At 47.0% G+C, this 6,085-nt stretch overlaps 1 long non-coding RNA gene across 1 annotated transcript; it reads left to right on the forward strand.

Annotated features, from left to right (window-relative positions):
- The first annotated feature begins 82 nt into the window (after window positions 1-82).
- LOC139073487 (uncharacterized) lies at window positions 83-1,448 on the forward strand. The gene is made up of 2 exons (XR_011522268.1): window positions 83-223; window positions 542-1,448. It is a non-coding gene; the product is annotated as an uncharacterized lncRNA (long non-coding RNA).
- Window positions 1,449-6,085: the final 4,637 nt, after the last annotated feature.

Below are 6,085 nucleotides of genomic sequence, written 5' to 3' on the forward strand. Positions count from 1 at the left end.
CGCCCTTCAGTCCTCTCAGCTTTCTGTAGCTATTTATATAGCAAAATCTCGATAAGATGTCTTCTCCCCAAATACACACACACACACACACACACACACACACACACACACACATGTTACCAGGCACTGTTCAAGGCCCTGGGGATAGAGCAGTGGACAAGACAGACAAGCCTGGTCCTCATGGAGCTGACGTTCTTGTGGTGGAGACAGGCAGTAAACATAAGTAAGTACAGTATATTATACAGTTTATTAGAATATGATAAATTCTGTGGAGAAATAGGAAGCTGAAGAGAAGTGGAGTGAGGGTGGGGCCGCACTTTTATTGAGGGGGACCAGAGCGGTCCTTTACTTTACAAGTCTGCTCACTTCTAATTATAAGCTGCAAGAATGATACTTTAAAACTTAAATTTGGCCGTGTCCCTCCCCCGCTTAAAACTATCCATAATTAGCCAATGGTTTCTTAGATATGGCACCAAAAGTACAAGCAACAAGAGAAAAAATAAAGTGGCCACCATCAAAATTACAAACTTCTGTGTTTCAGAAGACATCAGCAAAGTGAAGAGGAGAGACGACCCACAGAATGGGAGGAAAAAATTGCAAATAATCTATCAGCTAAAGTACTCATACCTACAATAAATAAAGTTGTGCAACTCAAAAATAGTAAGACAAATAACCCAATTAAAAAATGGACAAAGGATCTGAATAGACATTTCTCTTAAAAATTTACAAAAGCCGATGAGCACATGAAAAGATGCTCAACATCATTAGCCAGCAGGAAAATGCAAAGGAAAACCACAGGGAGCTACCACTTCACACCCAGCAGGATGGCTATACATTTTTTAAATGGAGAACACCAAGTGTTGGCAAGGAGGTGGAGAAGTCGGAACCCTCACACATTGGCGGTGGGAATGTGAAATGGTGCAGCCACTTTGGAAAACAGTCTGGCAATTCCTCAAAAGGTCAGGGTTACCATAGGGCCCGGCAAGTCCACTCTTAGAGACGTACCAGAGAATGGAAGACAAACGTTCACACGGAAATGTGTCTGTGAATGTTCACAGCAGCATTGTTCATAACAACCCAGCCCACCAAGCAATGAGCCGATAAATAAGATGTGGTGTATCCATACAACGCAGTGTTATTTGGCAAGAAAAAGAAAGTAGGTTTTTATACACACTACAACATGGATGAAGCTTGAAAACATGCTAAGCGGGAGAAGTCAGACACAAAAGGCCACGTGTGGTCTGACTCTATTTGTATGAAATGTTCAGAACAGGCAAGTCCACAGACGGAAAACAGGTTAGTGGCTGCCTGGAACTGAGAGAATGGGGGAGAATGGGAAGTGACTGCCGAAGAGGCTGGGGTTTCTTTGGAGGATGATGAAATGTTCTGTAATTGATTGTGGTGTAGTTGCACAACCCTATGACCACATTAAAAACCATTGAACTGTACAGTTTAAAGGGTGAATTGTGTGGTAGGCGAGATATACCTCATTAAAGCTGTTATTTTAAAAACAAAAAAGAAAACAACTGTCCAGAGCTCCTCATTGCCCTGAGGCTGAAGGCCAAGCTCCTAAATTTACAATCACCGCTCTGCCAGGCACGTCCTCATCTCAGCCTCTTCATACTGGCAGTTCCCTCTGTCAGGAAGGGTCGTCCTAGGATGATATCGACAGGGCTCGCTCCTTCATCTCCCCCAAAGGCACCTGTGCAGGGAGGTCTGCCCTGACCGCCCTGCTTCATATTGCAATTCCTCTGCCCTTTACCTGGCTCTCTGTTTCATCCGTAACACTCATTATCTTTTTTTTTTTTTTTTTTTTTGCTGTGGAAGAGTTGCCCTGGGCTAACACCTGTTGCTAATCTTCCTCTTTTTTCTTTGCTTGAGGAAGATTAGCCCTGAGCTAACATCCATGCCAGTCTTCCTCCACTTTATATGTGGGTTGCCCCCTCAGCATGGCTGAAAAGTGGTATACGTCTGTGCTGAGGATCCGAACCCGTGAACCAGGGCCGCCAAAGCAGAGCACGCCAAACTTAACCACTATGCAACCCCCTCACTATCTTTTAACATTGTGTGTAATTTACTCATTTTCTTTATTGTCCATTTTCCAACTAGTGGTGTACCAAAGGGAGGGCAATGGGAGTGGTCCACCTTGGGGACAGGCAAAAAGGGGTGCGCTGTCTGGATAAGAATTTAAACATAATAATAAAACTGACCAAAAGTTGGTCAAGTTTTTCCTATAGCACGAACTGACAATTCTACATGGTATCACTGATAACATGATCCTCCCACCCCCAGGAGAAAACCTCTTGTTAGTCTTATAATTGTCACTTACTAAACAATTCATGCAATTACTGTTCAGTTTTAATAATATACATGTAAGCTTCTAATTAGATATTTTTATTACTCTACCCTTTCATAAACATTGGATCTCTATTAGTTTTCTAGTGCCGTATAATAAGTTACCACAAACTTAGTGCCTTAAAACAGCACACACTTATTATCTCACAGTGTTGCTGGATCCAGGCCAGTCATGGCTTAGCTGGGCCCTCGGCTCCAGGGTCTCACCAGGCTGCCATCCAGATGTCAGCCGGGGCTGCTGTCTCATCAGGGGTTCAAACGGGGCAAAATCTGCTTCCACCTGCTTGAGGTTGTAGGGAGGAGGTCTTCATTTTCTTTTTTTTTTTTTTCTTAGAGGAAGATTAGCCCTGAGCTAACCACTGCCAATCCTCCTCTTTTTGCTGAGGAAGACTGGCCCTGAGCTAACATCCGTGCCCATCTTCATCCACTTTCTATGTTAGACGTCTCCCACAGCATGGCTTGCCAAGCTGTGGCATGTCCACACCCGGATCTGAACCGGTGAACCCCGGGCCGCTGAAGCAGCACGTGCGCACTTAACCGCTGCGCCACTGGGCCGGCCCCGGTCTTCATTTTCTTGCTGGCTATCAGTGGGGGCTGCTCGCTGCTCCTGGAGGCCACTGACAGTTCCTTCAATGTGGCCTTCTCCGTAGGTCCTCTCACAGTGTGGCAGCTTATTTCCTTCAAAGCCAGCAATGGAGAGTCTCTCTTGCCCGTCCTCTGAGACAGAGTCTTACACCATGTAAAGTCATCACAAACCTCCTTTGCCGTATTCTCTTAGTGAGAAGCACGTCCCAGGACCTGCCCACACTTGAGAGGGGGGGATTATACCGTCTATGAACATGGGGGCTGCTCAACCTCTGTTTGCCAGAGTATTCTATAGAGAAGTTACTGGAGAGAACTCCTAGGTATACTGTTGACCTCTGACATATGAAGACTCAGCTATATGTGTTCATTTTGAAAATAAGTTCATAACAATTTGGAATCATTTGGGCTTGTATCACGCACAGTTTCAATCTTCAATCTCTGTGATTCTACATGGTCTTGTGTTTAAGTAATAGATTAGAAATTAAAATGAGGGGCCCGCCTGGTGGCACAGCAGTGAAGTTCACACATTCTGCTTTGGCGGCCTGGGGTTCACCCGTTCGGATCCCAGGTGTGGACATGGCACCACTTGGCAAGCCATGCTGTGGCAGGCATCCCACATATAAAGTAGAGGAAGATGGGTACAGATGTTAGCTCAGGGCCAGTCTTCCTCAGCAAAAAAAGAGGAGGATTGGTGGCAGATGTTAGCTCAGGGCTAATCTTTCTCACACACACACAAAAAAGGAAGTTAAAATGATAGCGTTACCGAACCAGGTTCGTTTTGCCCGCTGCACAATTATGCCAATCACCAAGACGATGAGTTTGCAAAGAGAAAGGATTTAATCACAAGGCAGCCAAGCAAGGAGGCAGGAGAATCAGTCTCAGATCCACCTCCTTGAAAATGAGGACTCAGGGATATTTATGGGGTCGGGGGAGAGGTGGTCTGAATGTGGGGATAGACGTCGGGAGGTGAGGAGAGTTGAGGTAGCTGATGATCCACACAAGCGTAGTCCAGCTACATGGCTCTTCGCAGGACACGTGTTCACAAAATGGCCCTGTTCCCATGATCTGAGGGTGGCGTTTTTAGCTCCCTGACGTCAAAGAGTCGTTTATCAGTCATCCGTGCAGGCCCACAGGCCCCGTTGATGAGTTGGTGGTCTCAGCTGGCCTGAACTGCACAAGGAGTCAACTCTCAATTCCTGAAAAACCTGAGCACCCCACCCGTTACCAGGGTGACCCATGCGTCAGAGATGCTATCTGTAGGGTGAGTTTCAGTAACGCATTATCTAACGACTTTTGCAAACAGACAGCTAAGCCTAGTTAAAGCAAGTTGGCCCCCAGTTTCAGCAGCACAAGGATCGGAAGGATGAAGAAACTATTCTGTCATTCTATGTATTCTTTTGGAGTTTTCTGTTTAAAACTGAAAACAGTGAATCAGGGTACGAACTGCAAGGTGTAATATTTTTATTTGGTAAGTGTAAATTTTCATTCATACGTGTGATATTTTACTGAATTTGAGTAATATCTTTAAAATGGAAATCTATTCATTTTCAATAGTTAATTTTGAAATGAAAGAACAAATAATGATTCTTCCGTGCTTATTATTGAAAATAATTTTCTGGTAGAGAGGAGATATAAAAAATTATCTGCTCCAGGTGTCAAACAGGCTGGTTTCACCACTGTCCCCAAGACGATCAAGGGAGTTCCAAAAGGGCAGGAACTCTGCCGCGTCCACAGCTGTCTGTTCTCCAGGGTTTCAGACAGGACCTGGCTGGCAGTGGGTGCTCAGTGAACGGGTGGACGCGTGAATGGATGAACGAATAGGCCCTGCCTCCTCTCCAGCCTGCCCCCTCACCCCAGTCCTCTCCGTCTTCCAGCTCAAGCCCTGGGAGGGGGTGGGGCTGGGGTCAGGTGCTGGAGAGACCTTTGGCTTCACATTCAGACTCCTGACCTTGAGTCCCAGGACCTCACTCCAAGATAAAAGAGGAAGGCTGGCATGAAACAATTGTTATGGTAAACACCATTTGGATAAGAGTCGAGGCTCTTCACATATTATTATGTCAGGAGGGAGGCTGAAGAGCCGGCTGAAGTGCTCCCGGAACACCCTGATGTCTTTCTTGCCTCAGGACTTTTGCATCTGCTGTTCATGATGCTTGGAATGTTGTCCATAAGCCCTTATCCTTCAGGGTTCATGATCAAAGCCACCTCCCCCTGGAGCCCCTCCTCCAACACCCAGTTCAAATGGTCTCCTGTTATTTTCCATCCCAGCCCCCAATGCATGTCTCTCCTAGCACTGTTAGTTGTTTTCAATAATAATGCATCTATTTTAATTATCCCGTTGGTTATTCTCTACTCCTATACCTGCTGCACTCCCTCCCCCTTTCGAAACTCAGCTCATATACACCTCTTCTAAGAAGCCCACCTATGGGGCAGTCCTGTGGCCTAGCAGTTAAGTTTGGCTGGCTCTGCTTTGGCAGCCCAGGTTCCTGGGTTTGGATCCGTGGCATGGACCTATACCACTTGTCAGCCATGTTGTGGCAGCGACCCACAGATAAAACAGATGAAGACTGGCAACAGATGTTAGCTCAGGGCCAATCTTCCTTAGCAAAAAAAATTTAAAAAAAAGGAGCCCACCTACTCTGGGTTAGGTGTCTCCTCTGGACTTCCCTCCTTTCAGGCTGATTATTCTGCCTGTGCTTCCCCATCACAGCCAACACCTATCCCTGCCTAGTGAAGTATTTTCTTCGTCTCAGGACTGGCAACCTCGGAGGCAGGGCCTGGGCTTGCTGTTCATTCAGGGGCCGATCACCTCCTCTGGAACACCTCCCTGACCCTCTCTCACGCTGAATGGGGCTCCCATCATGCCGTGCCCTTCCACCACCCCAGCCTGTGGTCACTCAGGCTGTGCTTCCCGCATCACATCCCTAACCACTCTGCCCTATGCTTCCGTCATCACCACCCTGGGCTGTTCCTGCCTCGTGACGCAGGGACCAGTCTGGCGTGGTCGCCGCTGGGTTTCCAGCAATGCCCCGAGTAGGAGCTCAGCAAACGCTGCATTTAGGAAGGAACCAACACCCTCCCCCAAAGGAAGGCTGAAGCGGTGGGCAACACCCCACAGGTTTCCAGGGAGAGCGTGTCTGCGCCCTAT

The sequence above is a fragment of the Equus przewalskii genome, chromosome 9, assembly GCF_037783145.1.
Source record: "Equus przewalskii isolate Varuska chromosome 9, EquPr2, whole genome shotgun sequence".
Taxonomy (NCBI): domain Eukaryota; kingdom Metazoa; phylum Chordata; class Mammalia; order Perissodactyla; family Equidae; genus Equus; species Equus przewalskii.